We start from the raw sequence: 21,216 nt of genomic DNA, 5'->3' as shown, positions 1-21,216 counted from the left end.
AAATTGATGCAATTATTGGAGGGGAAGTTAGTGTTTAATGCTAAGAAACATGTCTAGGTTCATGATTGACCAAAATATGGTAATTTGAGTCAAAAATGACATCAAAAAGGAATAAACTAAAGTGTTTCGGAATTTCTCGCTGACAGCAAACTCCCCCACGCAATGTGTAGGGCGAGGACTTGTTCCTACGTGCGGCGCGACAAACTACTCCTTTTTAACTTACATAATTGTTCCTTGAACGCTTTACAAGATGAAATACCAGGCATGTTAGGGATTTAAGTAACAATTATATAAAATCCAATAAATGATAGTAAATACTCGATAAGTGCGGGTTTTTATTAATGAGAACGACCCGAATAACAAACACGGATTGGGTATACAATACAAATATGAATACGGAAAAATCAAAATGTTACAGCATTCTCTACTTTTGGAAATTTCGCCCAGAAAATAGCGATTAAGCCGCAACAAAGAGATGCCGATACTTGGTCTTCATTTGGTTTTCCCGTTCCCAAGTGCACTCAGCGACATGCTTTGATTCCCGACGAACTTTAATGAGTGGTATACGGCTTATCTTAGTTTTTTTGTCCTTACAGTCCATAATCTCAACGATTCTTTCGACAGTGTTCATGGATTCATCGATTTGTACCTCATCGAGGGTTATATGGAGATTACCCTCAGATAAGCACTTCTTGAGATTTGAGACATGAAAGGTCTGATGAACGTTGGAGAGCTCTTGAGGAAGATCAAGACGTTACGCGAATCTACCAACCCTTTCAACCATCTTGAGAATAAATTGATCACTAACGTTAAAAAACTCACTCAACAATGCTGGCTTTTAGTATGCGTGCCGTGTTTCCGTTCTAATGGTAAAACACGAGAATGACCAGTACTAAAAAAATACTTTGTGGTTGAAGGCAGGTAACCTGATGTTAATCTTTTCATTAAGTTTATAGACTTTGTAGTTTGCATATGGATTTAGCACTTTTGGTACGAATGATGGTCAAGCTTTGAGCGATTATGCTACATGTCATTTTAAGTTTCTTAAGTTTTTTGAATTATATTGTATTTGTAAACCCAAACGTAGAGACCTCCTGGTCCGGGGCTTTTAATTTGTACAACACAAAACACTTATGAAACTTTCCTAAAAACACCTTAACAACTCAAAGCTAAGGCTCGTCAAATTTTAATTAGCTCAATATCTTTAGTTCTTTATAGACACAAAGTAGCCTACAATATCAAGATGAAAATAAAACTTGAAAGATTGAATAAATTGAAATATAAGATGAAATGGGTTATGGATCCATGATTCAACTTCCTTTGTAGTTGATATAATCTCCACCCTCATGAAGTTGCAGGTGATAATCAGATGCTGAGTGAGTGGAGTAGTCGGGTTTTCTCCCAAAGGTCTCTCCCGACTAAATGTGCCGAATTAGGTAAAACATGCATATGGAAGATGCACAACCCTACAAAAGCATGCATAGAAATGTATAGCAGTACGCAACCCATAAATTTGACTTTTTGCACATTTCGTTTTGTTACACATTGTTAAATGGAGGCAAGATGACATTGCGGGATATAAAATTTAATACCAAGTAAATTCGCTTGTATAGTTTCTCAAGGTATGCTTAACTATAAGCACCGGAATCTAAAGTCCGCATGGCTTCCACACATGTATGCTAACAATTTTCATTTATGCTTAAGCTAGCTTGTGCTCAACGGTAACCCCAAGGGTCTCTCGCCTCAAACCAAAAACTGTAAAAAACGATATACCACAAAAAAAACCACAAACATGTATGCCACATTGTCAATTGTTGAAACCGTCTGCTGAAACGTAAAAAAAAAAGTCACCTAAAATCTTAAAAAAAACCTAGTTTAGCAAATAAATACATAAATAAATAAAAATTAAAAAATAACAAAAATTTGACCTTCTTGTAGAGAGGGCTTGAAAAGCTTTCAAGCTCTAGGGCAAAAGACCAATGGGCTATGCCTTAGTGGTATTTGGGAGTGTGTGGGTGTATCCTCAGCCAAAATGGCAGGCCTCGAGCATGGAAAGGAGGTAGTTAAATTAATTTCTCAAGTGCAAATGTGGTGCGGGCTAAACTTTCTCGGTAGAGTTTTACTAATTTCAAAAGGGTCCAACTCGTTTCTTCATTTTAAGCTCAACGGTGGCATTGTTGTTTGGAGCTGTTGAGGGAACATAGTTTCCTTTAGTGATGGAAGTCCAAATCTCTGGGTCGTTGTAGTTTATGGCTGCTTTGAATAGCACCTTCCATTTGATGAAGTTTTCCTGGCCAAGCAACCTTGGAATCTTGTTGGTGGAAACTTCCTGGTCTTCCATTCTTATCATATCTGTAATTTGTAGTAGTAAAAACAGAGTAAATATTCAAGCTTTATCACACACCTTCAGTTCCGTGGCCTTTATCGAGCTTACTCAAGCTCTGATACCACTTGTCAGGACTATGAGTCGGGTGAAACCTTAGAAAAGTTGACAAGAACACACCGACTCGATTACCCAAAAGGCCTGTTGAATATCCCGGCGGATCATGATATCCAACGAGTGGGAACGAAGGGGTGTGAATAATGAACACAAAACCGTAATAAATGGTCAATAAAAGCTCATTCAATAGACAACGATTCACTGTAATAAATACATCATTAATGGAACAGTGAAAGGAATGTCTAGGGTTTTGTGTGAGGGCGGCGGCGATTGTACTAGAAAACAAAGAGAATATTCTTTGAAATGTTTTTCATATTCAGTGCGTGCCAGCCTGTATTCCGTCTGGAAATCCGTGTCCTAAAAGGTATCTTAGGACTCCTATTTATAGACCCTGACATTCCTTCTAGAAGTTCCTAATAATTACATAATGAAATACAAAATAATACAAGTGTTGAGTCCTCGAGCAAGATAACAATCTTGCTCAAACAAGCTCACTACGCTAGGTATGCTCGTTGACTGTCCTCGAGCATACTTTACTTAGAATATCTTCAGTGAAGTTATTCCCTTCCTGTAGACTTAATTCTTCTTTACTAGTCCCTGCTTTGCTCGAACCAATCCATCGAGCAAGCTCATTCTTCTTGATGTCTTCAGCTTTTCTTATTCAACAATCTTTATCATGCTCGGATGTAAATCTTGCTCCGGAACTGAACTGTGCTCGAAGTCCTTGCTTTGATCACGTGACATTTTCTTATTGCATCTATGCTTGTCCCTATGTGCTCGATCATCCTGTGCTTGTAACACTTGGTTAAAACTTGTATGATCAAGCTATTTGCTCGATTGGCAATCCATGCTCGATAGAAGAATACTCATGCTTGTTGAAGTGTAGCTTGCTCGAAGCCTTAACACTTAGAAGAATTAACCATTTAAGGTTCTGAAGACCTTGCTCGAAGTAGTAAAACCATGCTCGATCGTCTAGGCTTGCTCGAATCCCATACTTAGCCGTTTTCTGAGGAGGTTGAGAAGATTCCAATCTTCCTTATCATAAATCCGACCCAACATTTGATAAAGAAATATTGTAAATCCATGTATGAGCCAATTAGGATTACTATTCAATAAAAACCCAACTCAAAATATTTAAAAGTGTATGAAATATGACCAGCACTAAAAAAAGACAACGTGGTTGAAGGCAGGTATCCCGAAGTCAATCTTTTCATTAAGTTAATAGACTTTGTAGTTTGCATATGGATTTAGCACTTTTTATACGAATGATGGTCAAGCTTGAAGCGACTATGCTACATGTCATTTTAAGTTTCTTAAGTTTTTTTGAATTATATTGCATTTGTAAATATAAACGCAGAGGCCTACTGGTCTCGGGCTTTTTAATTTGTACAACACAAAACACTTATGAAACTTTCCTAAAAACACCTGAACAACTCAAAGCTATGGTTCGTAGACACAAAGTAGCCTACAAAATCAAGATGAAATAAACATGAATGATTGAATAAAATTGAAATATAAGGTGAAATGGGTTATAGATCCATGATTGAACTTCCTTTGTAGTTGATAATCTTCACCCTCATGAAGTGGCTGACGATAATTAGATGAAGAGTGAGTGGAGTAGTCGGGTTTTCTCTCAAATAATGGTCTCTTCAGACTAAATGTGCTGCATTATGTAAAACATGCTAATGAAAGATGTATGACTCTACAAAAGTGTGCATGGAAATGTATTGTGGTACACAACCCATTAAATTTGCCTTTTTGCATATTTCGTTTTGTCGCACGTTGTTAAATGGAGGCAAGATGACATTGCAAGATATAAATTTAATACCAAGTAAATTAGCTTGTATAATTTCTCAAGGTATGCCCAATTCTTAGCACCTGAATCAAAAGTCCACAAGGCTTCCACGCATGTTTGCTAACAATTTTCATTTATGCTTAAGCTAGCTCGTGCTTAACGGTAGCCAAGGGTCTCCTGCCTTAAACCAAAAACTATAAAAAACGTTATACTACCCTAAAAAAACCACAAACATGTATGCCACATTGTCAATCGTTGAAACTATCTGCTGAAACGTAAAAAAAATGTCACCTAAAATAAATATATAAAAATAACTTAAAAAAATAAATTAAAAAAATAACAAAAAATTGACCTTGTGGAAATGGATTGAAAAGCATTCAAGCTCTAGGGCAAAAGACCAATGGGCTATTCCCTAGTGGTATTCGTGAGTGTGTGGATTTATTATCTTACTACACTAATGAAAGAAAATGTTGAAACTTAGGTGTCAACCCATATTTCTCCTAATTCCTAATCTCTCTTCTTATTCATTCTAGCTATTCATGGGTCATGAGACAAAACCATTTTGTCTAATGGGTTATAACATAGTGTGGATTTTATTCATTATTGAATTAATTATCATTTTCATGCATGAGGGTTGACCAATTACGCAACATTAGTACATTTTTTAAATTTCTTGCAAATCAACACCTGACGTTTCTAAAATATGCTACATTAAATTAACTTATAACTATTTTGACAACCACAACTGAAATAACGGGTCTTATTTATTTTTATTATTAAAATCCAATTTTCCAATTCTAAATACTTCTTTGTATGCAGCATTTTATGTTGTATTTGAAAGATTATCATCACCATCTAAGATAACAACTTTGAGGTTGACTCGTGTTTAAAACAAACTTCTAGAATGTATTTACATTAACACCTAAACACCCCCTGATAACAAATATGTAAAAATAGGTTAAGGTTCGATATATAGTTACCTAAAATATATAATGCAGCTATTAGTACATCTAGGGAAAGAAGTAGAGTAAGAAAATATCAAGTGTAATATTTTAATATTGACTTTCTTGTTGTCTTCAAGTGCATATAGTTCTTTTACAAGTTACATAATAATATTATAAATGATTAGAAAAAATTGAAGAAGAAACATAAAATATAAAATTGAAGCACAAAACTAATTTGACATCAAGCATGGTTCAATATGCAGAATAACTAAATTGGCCATAATTACAGTATTCGCAACCCAGCCCGTGCACACTTGTTCATAATTAGAATATTCCAATAATATTATTATGAAACTATTTAAGTAGACAACCCTTTGTTGTCTTCAAGACATGCCGTTTTTTCAAAAAGAGCGCTCATTCGAAAAGACCATGGGACCTCGGCTTTCACCAGTCAGAAGCATGATCACCTATTTGTTACTCTGTCCAAAATTTTATAAAATGTATATATTATAAAAAAATTGATATAGAAGCGTTTAAAAAGTATATAAAAATTGTTAAAGAATTGACCCATTGATCGTTAAAAGCTTGTAGTCTACCACATTGTGAATTAGGTTCTTGTCGCCCCCCATCCCAAGATTACTGATTCGCTAATGGTAGAGTGCCCAAGGCTGATTTGACACCTGAATGAATGTATAATATTTTAGTTTAATTTGTTACACTTCGGTTTTGAGAAGTTAATATTATTGAGTCAAAAACTTTTTTTTTTACTATATGCAGATAATGTGACTAAAAATTACAATTACTATAAATATATAGATTTGCATACTTAGTAGGAAAAATAAGATAATGTTGGAACGGAAAAAAGAAAGAAACATCACAAAAGTTCATAAATTTAGCATTAAGATTTATACTATTAAAATTTTTAAGTTAGTTCTCAGATTACCTTTACTTGAGCTTTGACTCTCAAAAGTCGAACCAAAATCAAGTATTAGGCTAGAACCTTTTAACAAAAAACTTTTTTGAATTTTAAAACATTCCAAATTAGTCCTTTGTTCTCAAACTAACACAAAATCAAAATAACAACTTAAAACCTAGCTGACTTTTTACTAAAATAAAAGTCAATAGCACACTAATCTTTGATTTTTAGTCAAATGAACCTAACGCATTGAATTTTGAGACAAAATTACCCTTTCATACTTATATCAAATTGCCAATCTGGGGCTGCTACTGATTAAGTTTGACCAAAATTAATCTGCTGCAAATTAAGCCCAAATTGAATATGTTAACAATATGTTTGTTGCCTGAATTACCAATATACCTTTTTAAAGACCCTTACGTCCATTAACGCTCGCTAGTTTACGTTTGTTAAGTTCGTTAGTTTACGTCCGTTAATATATTTTATATTAGCTTTAATAAATCCTTTACGTCCAACACATAATTTTTTAAATTACTTTAAACTGATTTTAGCTCAATTATGTACGTTCAACTATGTTCAATTATGTTCGGTTGTTATGTTCATGAACCATTTGTTTATACTGTTAATGAATGAACACAAACAAAAAATCCCGCTCTTTATGTTGTATTGTTCGTTTCAATCGTTTAAATAGTTAAAGTCAGACGAACAAACATGAAAACACTCTGTTTGTGTTCGTTTACAAGCCAAGCTTAGCAATTAGTCACAAATTTTAGAATTTACTTAGCGTAAATAACCATCTCCATTGCAATTAAATATACACATTATTACTGGTAAGTCAAACAACTGATTGTTAACTTTATAAACATTAAGAATGTATAAACCCTAACTGCCCTAACCTGAGCTTGGCAGCCCATATCTTCCCAGCATTATATCTACTAGTTCATCCAAATCTTCGTTTTTCCCATATCAGATTTCGTTTTTAATATGACAGATACCTCTTTTGTGCAAAGAACTCCCAAATGTGTTAACTTCATAATTAGCTCCATGTAATACCCATAATACCATAAGAAAATTCCAAAAGCAAGCATGACTGGTATATAAATAATAATAATAATCGAGCAATGATAAATTCCGTTTTCAAATTTGATACAATAATATCCATGTTTGACAATCATTATATTTCTTTCTTTGTTAAATCTAATTAGAGCATTTGCCTTTTGCTTCAACTAATAAGAACCCTACTTAAGATAAAAATAGCGATAACAAACCGTAAATGGGTCACAAAAATGAATCTTCCTACTCATAAAATTACCTAAATTAGCGACTAAATCAGCATGCTATTTTTACATATGGATTGAAAATTAACGGAATACAAGAACATTTAACATTTTTACCTATATTTAACATTGGACAAAATAACTCAATTTGTTAAATATTGGAATCCAACTAGCCTTTATATTATTTAATAACCGTAACGGCATTATTAGTTATTGGCACAAGAGCTTTGTAAGCAACTAGTTATGACCTATCTTTCTTGGCAATTGCCAAAATGTGATTTGTCACTTATACATATATCAGAAGTTGAATACTAGGTTTAATTTAAAAGAACCCATCATAGTTGAAAGCCGAGCGCCAAGTTGAAATATATTATCGTCATTTGAAAAACACTACTGAAGACAATATTTGGTGAAAGTTTATTTAATTTGAAAGAAATAATTCAACTTGGCCATGGTTTCCAACCATCCTCTTTCGTGACAGTTGCCCATCTACATTTGTCAATATTAATTTTCATTTATTTAGTACAAAATGTTTGCCATTTGTAAAACTAAAACGTTGAAAGTTTTTTTAAAAAAGTGACGGCTTATCTGAAATAAAAAGTGACGGACAAACATTCAATGTAAAACAAGTTAACGAAGGGGAAAATCATGAATAGAGCCTTTTATTTTTGACAAAACTAAAAAGTTGTAATAGACATTAGTTATTGACTGAAGATGAATTTTTTAATTCAACTAGACCCTGACCATGACCAACCTTTTTGGTGTGAACATGCAGGTGAAGGTTTCATTTGACTGAAATATTGAAATAATCAAAGATGGTGTGATATAACGTCGCATATTTTGCAGTATAAATAGAGTTGATGTGTTTAGCATTTGTCACACAACCTGAATTTTGAATACGTACCTCTCTGATCACAAAAGTCTTTCAATTAATTATGGAATCATCAGCAGCAGCGGAAACTCCGAAATCTCAGCTATCCTTGCCCTTGAGAACACGAATTGTACTATCGGCAATAGACCTTGCAATCGACCCACTTCTCCGGGATGACGGCACGGTGCCCCGCGGTCTTCTCAATCTCGTGGACTTTCAGATCCCGGCATTGTCCATACCCGTCAACGGTGTCAAGACACACGATGTCATGGTGGATCCAACTCGCAATCTCTGGTTCCGTGTATTTGTCCCCACGCAATACGCTGAAGAAGATCTCCCGGTGATGGTGTACTTTCACGGCGGTGGATATATTTTCCTCTCCCCGGATGTGGCGATATTAGACTATGTGGGCCGCAAGTTCGCGAGCGAATTGCGTGCCATTGTTGTTTCTGTCGACTACCGTCTTGCACCAGAGAACCGACACCCTTCCCAACATGACGATGGGTTTGATGTGCTGAAATTTCTGGACAATGAAGATAACCGGTCAAAATGGCTGCCGGAGAATGCCAGCATTTCACGGTGCTTTATCGTCGGTGATAGCGCTGGCGGACACCTAGCTCATCATGTGACTCTAAGAGCCTCCCAATTCAAATTCCAGCAACTCCAGTTACGACTTAACTATATATATGTATACATATGCTACTGGATTCATGCATTATTATCCGTATATAAACATATCTAATTTCCTAGTTTGAAAAATCAACAACTTCGTATCTTTCTAATTGAAGCATCGTACACACGTAAGTTGTATTTTGTAAGAAATTAAGAAGAAATGAGTGATCTAAAATCCAACAACAAATACCACCCGCATGATTGCTGATGAACAGTATGATGGCTTGTAGGTAATTGGGCTAGTGGCGATCCAACCGTTTCTCGGCGGGGAGGAGCGAACAGATTCTGAAATACGGATGGATGGATCAGTACCTCTCGTGACAATGAAGCGGACCGATTGGTTTTGGAACGCGTTCATGCCCCTAGGTGAACCCTTCAACCGAGACCATCCTATCATCAATGTTACCGGGCCCAATGCCGTGGACATATCCAAAATGGATTTTCCCGCGACAATGGTGGTCGCGGCTGGGTTTGATACCCTCCGGGACCGACATATAAGGTACTACCAGTGGCTCAAGAAGTCCGGGAAGGAAGCGTACTTGATTGACTACCCAAACACATTTCATGAGTTCTTTCTCTTCTCGGAGTTGCCAGAATCCGATCAACTTATGTTAGATATGAAGGACTTCATTAACAAGGTCTTAAATAAGGTATTGACGAAAAGCCTCCAAACACTAAATATTTTGTTTCTGTTAATTTGTTCATGTATTTCATAATATTCATTTCACATGCTCAATTATCCTTTGTATATTGCTTGCTTTCAGGTTTAGAAGATTTACATTGACATGGGGTTTATGAAAAGACTAATAATATTATGAACTTTTATTCATTTGTATGTTATTTCCTTTGATTATCTTTTCATTTTTTAAATAAACACAAGTAGCTTTTATGCTAAAATATTTGTAAATATGTAGTATCATATTTACCTTCTTCTTCTGTGCATTTGAGTTAATGTATATTGTACGTAACTGAATTATAAACGCTCTTTAATCCTCCATTGTATTAGTATTATTTACATGCTGGTTTTTTTATTTTGTTTTATTATGTTTTTTGGCATTCATATGTGTGTGTGAACAATCCAGCTTGAATACAAACAATTAAGAACGAATTCATTTATTATTCTGATTTTAAAAATATTAAAATCACAAGAAAATTGAATATATTTGATTTTATATATGTGTTGTAATTATTTCTAACTTCTATGTTCAAAAATTAAAACGTATATTCCAATAAATCAACTTGACGGCTTTTAATTCGCATAACTCAAAACACTTGGAAAACTAGGTTGTAAGCACCCAAACAGCTCAAATCTCATAAATTTGGTTTTTTGCATGTTTCTTTTGGATAGATTCCAGATAAGCTCCGTATGATTATACACATTTTGCAATACCTTTGATCCGCTTTGACTCTTGGCTAAAACCATCCAGTTATGCGAATATATAAACGGCACATTTAGTTATTTACTCCAACAAATTTGTTGAAACAACCGGTTAACATAATTGACAATATTTAGGATTTACGTAAATATTTATATTACATATCATTATCACATGAATGTGTGTAACCGTAACATCCCGAGATTTCGTTTGATAAACTTTAAGTATTTAATTGAGGCAACTGATTTATATTAAATATAAAGAAAATAATGAGATTTGGTAGTTAAAGAGGGTAATGTGGAACTATCCTAATACTTTACTAATAATCAACCCCAACCTCACCTCCTTTGTTAGAACAAAAACGATTCCAAACATCATCGAATCTCAACTGCAAGGTTTGGTTTGGTTCGGTTTGGTTCGGTATAAGGTACTTGTCGACTAAAAAGCTTTATTAACGGTTTTGCATGGGACCACAAAGGATTGATAATCGAGGTGTGTGGAATATAGTAACGATGCTAATTTATTTACAAGACTAAACGGTTCAAGCACCCGTAGCAAATTGAATTAGGGTTTTTCAAAAACTGAAGTAAGTTTTCGCATGTTATTAAGTAATCACATGTATGGTAGTAGTTGAATTGATATAGTTCATGCTATGTATTGTGTCGGACGGTATAGGTATCGCATAGATATATAGTTACCGCAAGGATATAGTTATAGCATAACACATTTTTCATCTAAGTTTTGGGGTTTAAACGACAACTTTGGACGTGGGATTACTTTAACGAGTTTGCTTAATTATGTGAATCAATTGTTTTGCCGCTATCAGATTAATGTGAGCATTGTAGTTTGTGAATACTTGGTCAATGAGAGAATTTTGGTAGGCTCTATGCTTTAGATGAAGCGATTACTTTAAAGTTCTAATATAGAATGTAAATGACAAGATGAAGTAGTTACTACTATACAATGGTTTGAGTAGGGATGAAGATTATTAGAATTAAAAGCTTGCACGCCAAATGAGTTCTAGACACAAACGCACAAACATATATACATATATATATATATATATATATGTGTGTGTGTGTTTGATGCTATGTGTAGCGCCCAATATTCTATATTGTTTTTAGGATTGTGTATGTCGTTCTAGTTTGCTTTTAGTCGATTTATTTCGCACTCGGTGCGTTTATTTTGTACGGTTAAGATGTAAACTTTGGAAAAATGGGAACCCTATGAAAGGTTCACTTAACCCATTTGGGCGGGGTCGGTTCTTGCTTCTTTTAACCGATTACAGTGTCGTTCACTATTTATATTATTGTTATATTGTTTTGTTCGATCGTATGATTTCATCCCACCCATCTCGACTGTTTATCAAGAACAAAGCCGTTCATTGTCGGATCTGGTTTCGGGATCTACAATTGGTATAAGAACTTTCGGCTCTACTAGTTGTAATTTTTTGGTCACAAGCTTGAGTCTTGATATTTTTTTGAGTGTTTGAGACGTGTGGTTTGTGTGAAAAAGTGAGTTGTGGGTTCACAAAAGAAAGTTCCAGTTTCTTTGGTTTTGGTTGTGAAAAGTTTGTGAAATTTCAGTGTTTGGGTGTACTTGTAAGTTCTTGGTTAGCGAAAAGATCTCTTGGAGCCTACTGAAATTTTTTGGTTCAATTCGGTTGGAAATTTTGTTTCAAGTCATTCCATTCCACTCAACCATTCCATTCCACTCCACTCCCCCATTTCATTCCATTCCATTCGAGTCGAGCAACTTCCATTCGAACCATACCATTCGTTGATTTTTTAACCGAGTGCATTAGTCACTGGAGACCTGGGTTTCTCCTCCTTCAACATGTGATTTTCAATCGTTTCATGCTCTGCAGCCTGCAGAAATGAAATCACATCATCCAACTTAAACTTGGGAAAATTTTCCTTCTCTCTGATGAATTTGATTGTTGTGTACCATTCACCAGATAAGGATGTGAGTAGTTTCTTGTTGAAATTAAAATCAGAGATCTATAGATATGTGGTTCTGATTTCATTCACTATAGCCATGAATCTTTGCAGTACAGACTTCAATCTCTCACCATCCTTGAATTTGAACCTGTCAAGTTGTTGTTTCAATCGATCCTTCTTAATATCCCTTAACTCGATATTCCCTCAAACATTTCTACAACTGCATCATACATCGCTTTAGCATTAGTGTGATGATTCACACTGCTGAAAATCTCCCAAGAAAGTCCTAACTTCAGCATGGACATGGCTTTGTCCTCTCTCTTTTTCATCTGCCTTTCCACATTTGCATTGTTATTTGGGGTAAGAGAAGGAACATAGGGTCCATCTTTAATGGAGTTCCATAGTTTTGTATCATTGTAATTAACAGCGGCCTCAAACAACACTTTCCATTTGATGTAGTTCTCTTGACCGACTAGTCTCGGGATCTTATTAGTCGACACTTCTTGTTCATCCATGGCTTGACTTCTCTTCAGATCTGAACTCAGTCACGCACAAAAGCCTTTAAAGCTTCAAACTTTGATACTCAACCTTCTGTCTCGTGGCCTTCAGCAAGCTTACACAACTCTGATACCACTTGTTAGGACCGGACCTAGCGCAAAACCTATAGAGGTTGACAAGATCACACTAGATCTAATAACCTAAAGGCCTCTTAAATATACCGGCGGAATCAGTATATTCAAATATCGGGAACGAATATTTAAATGACAATAAATATTTAGTAATATCAATAAAAGCAGTAGATAAAGATTCACTATATTGATATATCGTTTAATGAACAGTGATTTAATGTTGCATGGAATGTCTAGAGTTTCGTGACGGCGGCGGTACGAGGTAGGATAAGAGGAATATTAGCTCTTGTGGTTATGCTCTCGTAATCCGTAAAAACTCATCCCTTTTCATGGGAAACCTATGACTCTATTTATAGACCCAGACATTCCTTCTAGAAACCCTAATGATTACATAATAATGACAAAAATAAATACAAGTGTAAACAAGTCTTCGAGTATGATGTTTCCTTGTCTAGCATACTTGTAATGCATAGCGTACTCGAAACAAGTGTTCGAGTAGACTTTACTTAAAATATTTTCAGTAGAAAATATTCTACTCCTGCAGACTTCAATCTTCATAACTTATCCTTGCTTTGCTCGAATATGTCCTATGAGCAAGCATGTACTTCTCAATCTCTTCAATCCTGCCTTGTGACTTATTGTGAGCAATCTTCTACATACTCGGGTGTGAAGCTTGCTCGGGATTGAACCATGCTCGAAGTTTGTACTTAGAACCTTTTAGATCTTCCTTTATTTTATCCATGCTCAACTGTAACGTTCTCGTTTCGACAATAAATAAAGTATTACGAGTTATTTTAGTTATCGCATCGTGTGGTGTTGGATTAAATTAATTAAACAATAAGAAAGGATGAGATTATTAAGGTTAGTGGACTTAAAACATATTTTTGGGCCTAAAAGCCTTTGAGCTTTGCCTATTTAAACTCATAAACCCTAATTTCCATCATTATCCTCATCATTCCGTCATCATTCTCCCAATCATTATCACTCCCATACACACACAAACAGACCTCCTGCACACCAAACATTCCAAATCCAATCATCCATCCTAGATCTAGTCCAATCACACTAAAAAGGTAAATACTATATTCATTTAGTTCAATTGCTGTTTAAGATTATTAACATGTAACCAGGTCAAACCAACATAAAAGAGTCGACATAAACGAACTCGATATACAAGGGATTCAATTGAATCGTAACAATAACAAGAAAATAAATAATACAAATAATAATAATAATACAAATTGCAATGAGATCCCACGCGAGTTTGAAACCCGTTCCGGTGAGCAACGGGCAGACGCGAACCCGAGGTGCAGCCACCGACCCAGATCTGAACCAGAAACGACTCGATGAGTCTCGTATCCGAACCCTTTCGAAAATTGCATCCAAACCTTACCTTGTCTGTCCACCATTGAGCACCCAAGAACGGCCAGGATGCAGAATTGACAAAACCAGCATGCGAACCCCAAAAAGAAACCTATGCGAATGATTTCTGGAATTCGCGTCGCATCCTAAGAGAAACCCTTGCCGTGCGAATTCTTTGCTGAATTTAATTCGCATCCTATGCGAATTGTTGGAATACGAATGGATTAGAGATGGCCAGCCATCCTAGGTCTTCTGTGTTGACACCACGGTTGCCAGAGATGGAGGGAGATGAAGGAAGGAAGGTGCAGGTGATGGTGGCCGTGAATAATGGAGAAGGGAAGGAGAAAATAAAGATAAGGAAGAGAGGGAATTGCCAGACATGGGGGAAGTGGCGGCGGCGGCGAAGGTGGGTGAGAGGGGAAGAAGAAAGAGATGAAGATTAAAGTGATGATTGGGGGGGGGGGGGGTTTCGACTGATATGTTAAAGTGAAGGGAGATGCTTGGATGATGATGATAATAATAATAATAATAATAATAATAATAATAATAATAATAAAAATAATAACAATAATATTACTGATAATAAGTTATTAATATAATAATAAAAGGATGGTAATGATGTGTAGCAACCGGTAACCCGCCTTACGTAAAGGAATGAAATTATAAATAACGGTTAGCTTATCAACAACAAATGAGAAACTAACTAAGCATGAGTCAAATATGAGCCCGGCACAAACCCGCACCCGCTAAGGATGTTAAACTCATGAATGCATTGAGGACATGAGTTAATAATAATGGAGTGGGTATAATATAAATATATAATAACAATAAATGAGGATTAAAGTATATTAAATAATATGAACGGCTAAAGAAGAATACATGTCGGTTCAGTTGAGTTGGAAGTTAACCCCGTTAACTTAGAAATGAATAATAAGGAATTATAGAGGATTAATACGTGTACGTTATTAACAGTTAGTCGAGCACAGTTGAAGAAAGGAATTACGATTAACTCGGAAATGAATCGTCTATAGGTGAGTTCTAGCCCCCTTTTTCCTTTAAACGTTTTTGGGGCTGTATGCATATTCGTATGTGAAAGAATATATATATATATATATATATATATAATTTTAGTTAATGACATTTATCTTGTAAGAACGTGTCTATATATTAATTCATTAATATATATTTGAATGTTTGATTGATAGCTGATAGAATAGAAAGAGTTAGGGAACAAACCCTACTAATGATTGCGTAGAATGTTACAGGAATATAAACGAGTATGCATATTTTGTATAGAAGAATGTGTATACGTTCATGCGTAGAGCCTTCGGGCCTCATGTATGCACAATAAGTTAGGATGGAAAATCCCTCTTACTTTATATGGCTCAGTTACGAGCAAGGATAGGAGGCTCGGTTATGAGCAAGGATAGGAGGCTCGGTTACGAGCAAGGAAGGCTCGGTTATGACCAAGGATTGGAGGCTCGGCTAAGAGTAAGAGTAGGAGACTCGGTTAGGAGCAAGGATAGGATGCTCGATTACGAGCAAGGATAGGAGGCTCGGTTACGAGCAAGGAAGGCTCTATTATGAGTAAGGATAGGAAGGCTCGGTCATGATCAATGATAGGAAGGGTAAGTTATGAGCAAGGATAGGAGGCTCGTTTAAGAGCAAGGATAGGAGGCTCGGTTACGAGCAAGGATAGGAGGCTCGGAGGGGGGCAGGTGCATATAAATATAGTTACGAAACGATTGATAGACAGGCATAGAAAAAATAATAAAGGTTATAAGCATTTTGCCATGTATAAGTGTATTAAAAATGTGATGTATTTACGAATTATATGTAGTGGTAAGTAAAGAAACTTTAGAACTCGCTCAGCGTGTAGCTGACTTTTAGTATGCATGCAGGTATTATTGATGACGTGGTAAACTTGAGGCGCGCACGAGGCTATCCATATTAAAGATTATTTAGAGGAGGAAGTTATTATGTAAAAATTTTATTTTCCGCTGCAAATTGATTATGCTTTCGCTGTATCAAAATGAGTTTATAAGTAAGTCCAACACCGAAGGTAAGGCTACCGGGCTCAAGGCCTTACAAGTTGGTATCAGAGCAAAAATTTGAGAGATTTTAAGCATCCTTACGTCCTACTATTCAAGCTGCGATTACTTAAGCTATAGCTGCTGCGGTGAAGAATCTCCAATCGGGCAAGTCTACTGAAAGCCGTACTAAGACTGTTAAGAAGACTGATGAGAGTAGTAAGAAGGATACTGAGACTGAGGTTGAAGCATCAAGTGAAGTTCGTTCTTTGAAGGTTAATGACGGTAAGAGAGGCCGAGGTGGTTGCAACTACAGAACCTTCAAAGGTTTTGACCCACATCAGCAGACAGGTACTGGTGATGCAATCGCTACCCTTCAGTGGTTAACCGCAATCGATATGGTTATCCGCATTAGTTAGTGCCATCCCAACCAAGCTGTGGGCTTCGCTACTCAGTTATTTTGTGATGAAGCTTTGTTCTGGTGGGAAACTGTTGAGCAAAGAAAGACTGCTGCTGATATTAAGGCCATGAAGTGAGAAGATCTGAAGGAGATGGTAATGAAGAAGTTTTGTGCTGATGCCGAGGTTGAACGGGCTGAAATGAAGTTTCTAAATCTAAAGGCGAAAAAATGACACACCGTGAGTATACAACCGAATTCAACCACATGTCCAGGTTGATAACTGACATGGTGAACACTGAAGTGAAGCGGATCAAGTGTTACATCAGAGGACTTTCGCAGAATGTTCGCTCCATAGTCCGGACCAGTAAACCTGCCACATTCGACTCTACCGGTGATCTAGCAGAGATGGTTTAGCACGATCTGGCTGTGGATGAGGTGGAGGTAGAAGAGAAGGAAGGAAAGAAACCAATCTCCAAGAAGACGGATACTGAAAGCGATGAGCCACCCAAGAAAAAGGCAAAAACGAATGAGATTGCTGCTTGTAACAACTATGGAAAGAAACACTGGGGAGAGTGTAGGATGGGGTCAAACGCATGTTACAGATGCGGAAAGATGGGACACTTATTTTGGGAATGTAAGAAGGACAACAGGTGTTTCAATTGTGGGGATGCTGGACACAAGGCTTATGAATGTAAGAAGCCTAAAGCAGGAGGGGGAGAAGCAGGAAAGAAGTTGCAGACTTACAGTTCCCTATCAAGGAAGGAAGCTGAAGTAAGGAACATTCGAGAAGAATGAGTTATTTTGTTTAAGTATTATGTTATGTATGACTTTAAAGATTTCGTGCTCAATGTTTAATTTTAAAATTTAGACTCATGTTTGAATGTGATGTTTATGGATTGAATTATGATACGAATGAATCCTTGTGAACGGCAGTCACGTGATGCGTGACTTTAGAATTTAAAGTAAGCGGTAGAGTTAGAATAGCATAATACAATGCCTTTTAAAGAGACGAGACTAGACTTGTTAAGTTAAGATAAGAAGCATATCATCGAGGGCTTCATGGGCAAGCTACCTTGAACGGCTAATACTCGTGAACACCACTCAGTGACTGCAAGGCCGAGAGTAAGAAGGATAAACCTCTAGGGAGCTAAGATGGTTCAAGAAAGGAAATGAATTCAAGGAGCGTTCGTTTGTACAATGATTAGGCAGCTTTTGGGGACGAAACCTTTTTAAGGGGGAGAGACTTGTAACGTCCTCGTTTCGACAATAAATAAATTATTACGAGTTATTTTAGTTATCGCGTCGTGTGGCAATGGATTAAATTAATTAAATAATAAGAAAGGATGAGATTATTAAGGTTAGTGAACTTAATCGTATTTTTGGGACTAAAAGCCTTTGGGCATTGGCTATTTAAACCCCCAAACCCTAATTTCTATCATTATCCTCATCATTCCGTCATCATTCTCCCAATCATTATCACTCCCATACACACACAAACAGACCTCTTGCACACCAAACATTCCAAATACAATCATCCATCCTAGATCTAGTCCAATCACACTAAAAAGGTAAATATTATATTCATTTAGTTCAATTGCTGTTTAAGATTATTAACATGTAACCAGGTCAAACCAACATAAAAGAGTCAACATAAACGAACTCGATATACAAGGGATTCAATTGAATCGTAAAAATAACAAGACAATAAATAATACAAATAATAATATAAAGAGCAACGAGATCCCGGCGAGTTGGAAACCCGTTCTGGTGAGCAACGGGCAGACGCGAACCCGACGTGTAGCCAATAACCCAGATCTGAACTAGAAACGGCTCGATGAGTCTATTATCCGAACCCTTACGAAAATCCCATCCAAACCTTACCTTGTCTGTCCACCAGTGAGCACCCAAGAATGGTCAAGATGCAGAATTGACAAAACCAGCATGCGAACCCCAATAAAAAGAACCCTATGCGAATGATTTCTGGAATTCTCGTTGCACCCTATGCGAATGATTTCTGGAATTCTCGTCGCATCCTAAGAGAAACCCTTTCCATGCAAATTATTTGCCGGATTTAGTTCACATCCCATGCGAATTGTCGGAATACGAATGGATTAGAGATGCTCAGCCATCCTAGGTCTTCTGTGTTGACACCACGGTGGCTGGAGATGGATGGAGATGAAGAAAGGAAGGTGCAGGTGGTGGTGGCCGTGAATAATGGAGAAGGGAAGGAGAAAATGAAAATAAGGAAGGGAGGGAATGGCCGGACATTGGGGGGGAGTGGGGGCAGCGGCGCAGGTGGGTGAGTGGGGAAGAAGAAAGAGATGAAAATGAAAGTGATGATGAGGGGGGGGGGGGGGGGGGTTGGACGGGTAGGTTAATGGGACGGGGGTTGCTTGGATAATAATAATAATAATAATAATAATAATAATAATAATAATAATACCAACAACAATAATAATGATGATAATAACTTTTTAATATAATAATAAATGGATGGTAGTGATGTGAGACTTAAACAAAAACCCGAACCCGAGACCCGACTCGTCTACCAACCCGTAACCCACCTCACATAAAGGAATGAAATTATAAATAACGGTTAGCTTATTAGGAACAATGAGAACCTAACTGAGCATGAGTCAAATATGAGCCCGTCACGAACCCGCACCCGCTAAGGACGTTAAACGCATGAACACATTGAAGACATGAGTTAATAATAATGGAGTGGGTATAATATAAATATATAATAACAATAAATGAGGATTAATGTATATTAATAATATAAACGGCTAAAGAAGAATGCATGTCGGTTCGGTTGACATGGAAATTACCTCCGTTAACTTAGAAATGAGTAATAAGAAATTATAGAGGATTAATACGTGTACGTTATTAACGGTTTGTCGAGCACAATTGAAGAAAGAAATTACGATTAACTCGAAAAGGAATCGTCTACAGGTGAGTTCTAGCCCCATTTTTCCTTTAAACGTTTCTGGGCTGTATGCATACTCGTATATGAAATAATAGATATATGTAATTTTAGTTAATGACATATATCTTGTAAGAACGTGTCTATATATTAATTCATTAATATATATTTGAATGTTGATTGATAGCTGATAGAATAGAAAAAGTTAGGGAACAAACCCTACTAATGCTTGCGTAGAATGTTACAGGAATATAAACGAGTATGCATGTTGTGTATAGAAGAATGTGTATACGTTCATGCGTAGAGCCTTCGGGCCTCATGCATGCACAATAAGTTAGGATGGCAAATCCCTCTAACTTTATATGGCTCGGTTACGAGCAAGGATAGGAGGCTCGGTTATGAGCAAGGATAGGAGGCTCGGTTACGAGCAAGGAAGGCTCGGTTAGGAGCAAGGATAGGAGGCTTGGTTATGAGTTAGAGTAGGAGGCTCGGTTACGAGCAAGGATAGGAGGCTCGGTGTCACACCCCGACTAGCACAATGCGGAAGCGTAAAACGGGAATGTAATAGACACCTCTGGTATCAACAACATTGTTTATAAAGAAACATTACAAACTAATTTACATTGTATTACATTTCATTGTTCTATCATTGTTTCACAGTCTAGGTGATACAAACAAAACTAGTTCGTTAACTATACGATCTTACTACTAGCACCCTTGCTTCTATTCACATAGCATCAACCACACACCTTGGGCAAGTAACAGATCACCAAATCATTCCGATTTAGGTACACCTGAAAAGCAGTTTAAAACGGGTCAACTACTAGAGTTGGTGAGTTTCACAAGTTTCAAGAAAACAGTTATGAGTATTCACAAGTTAACACTTGTAATCATGATATAGGTATGTATGTATTTATGTAAATGATGTAATTATGCTAAGCTACAGTGAAGCCTTGACTATTTGTGCTGCGTGCATCCATTTCCCAAGCACAATCTCCCTTTCTGCCCACAATATGCCCCAAGTAGCTATGTCTAACACTACATAGCGTGTTGTATAATTATGGTCATGTGCAAACGGGGTAAAGTCTCCACAACACATGCCGACTCCGTTTGGGTTTGTCAAACCAATAGTACTATTCACAAGCCACCGGCTCGAAGTTAATCACTGTGTTAGTGGGGACTTTCGTGTGTTAGCACTAGATAATTCATATTAATACATGTTTCAGGTATGTATATGTAATCAAACATGCTTTTCACCCCAAAAGTTCGTAAAAAAGTTTAGAAGTGGGGTCATGAAACTCACTGTTTAGTAGATAATTAGTAGCACGTCGGTTCAAGGTTTGTGTAACTTGTAATCACAGTTCACTATATTCAATATTATAATAATATTAGTATTTTAATATTATTATAATCTCAATACTAAACTGGGCTGTATAACTAATCTGGGTATAGCTGGAATGCCCAGAAAGTGGCAATAGGCTTAGGTTGTGATGTTGTTCAATGTCTAATACTTAAAACCGAACTTGACTCAGATTCCCGTTTTCCCAGCTGGGCCAAGTTGTTCGTTTACGCGTTCAGAAAACAGTTATGGGGAAGTAAGCTTGGGTAAATGTATTGGTTAATAAAATGATTAAGTTATAA

General features: G+C 36.6%; 1 pseudogene; it reads left to right on the top strand.

Annotated features, from left to right (window-relative positions):
* The first annotated feature begins 8,307 nt into the window (after positions 1–8,307).
* On the top strand, positions 8,308–9,685 carry LOC143533474 (putative carboxylesterase 18 pseudogene; annotated as a pseudogene).
* The last annotated feature ends 11,531 nt before the right edge of the window (positions 9,686–21,216 follow it).

The sequence above is a fragment of the Bidens hawaiensis genome, unplaced genomic scaffold, assembly GCF_021521415.1.
Source record: "Bidens hawaiensis isolate Kalapana, Puna unplaced genomic scaffold, B.hawaiensis_p1.1 tig00000760_1, whole genome shotgun sequence".
Lineage (NCBI taxonomy): Eukaryota > Viridiplantae > Streptophyta > Magnoliopsida > Asterales > Asteraceae > Bidens > Bidens hawaiensis.
The sequence above is the reverse complement of the archived record's forward strand: the minus strand, read 5'-3'. Positions and strand labels throughout refer to the sequence as shown.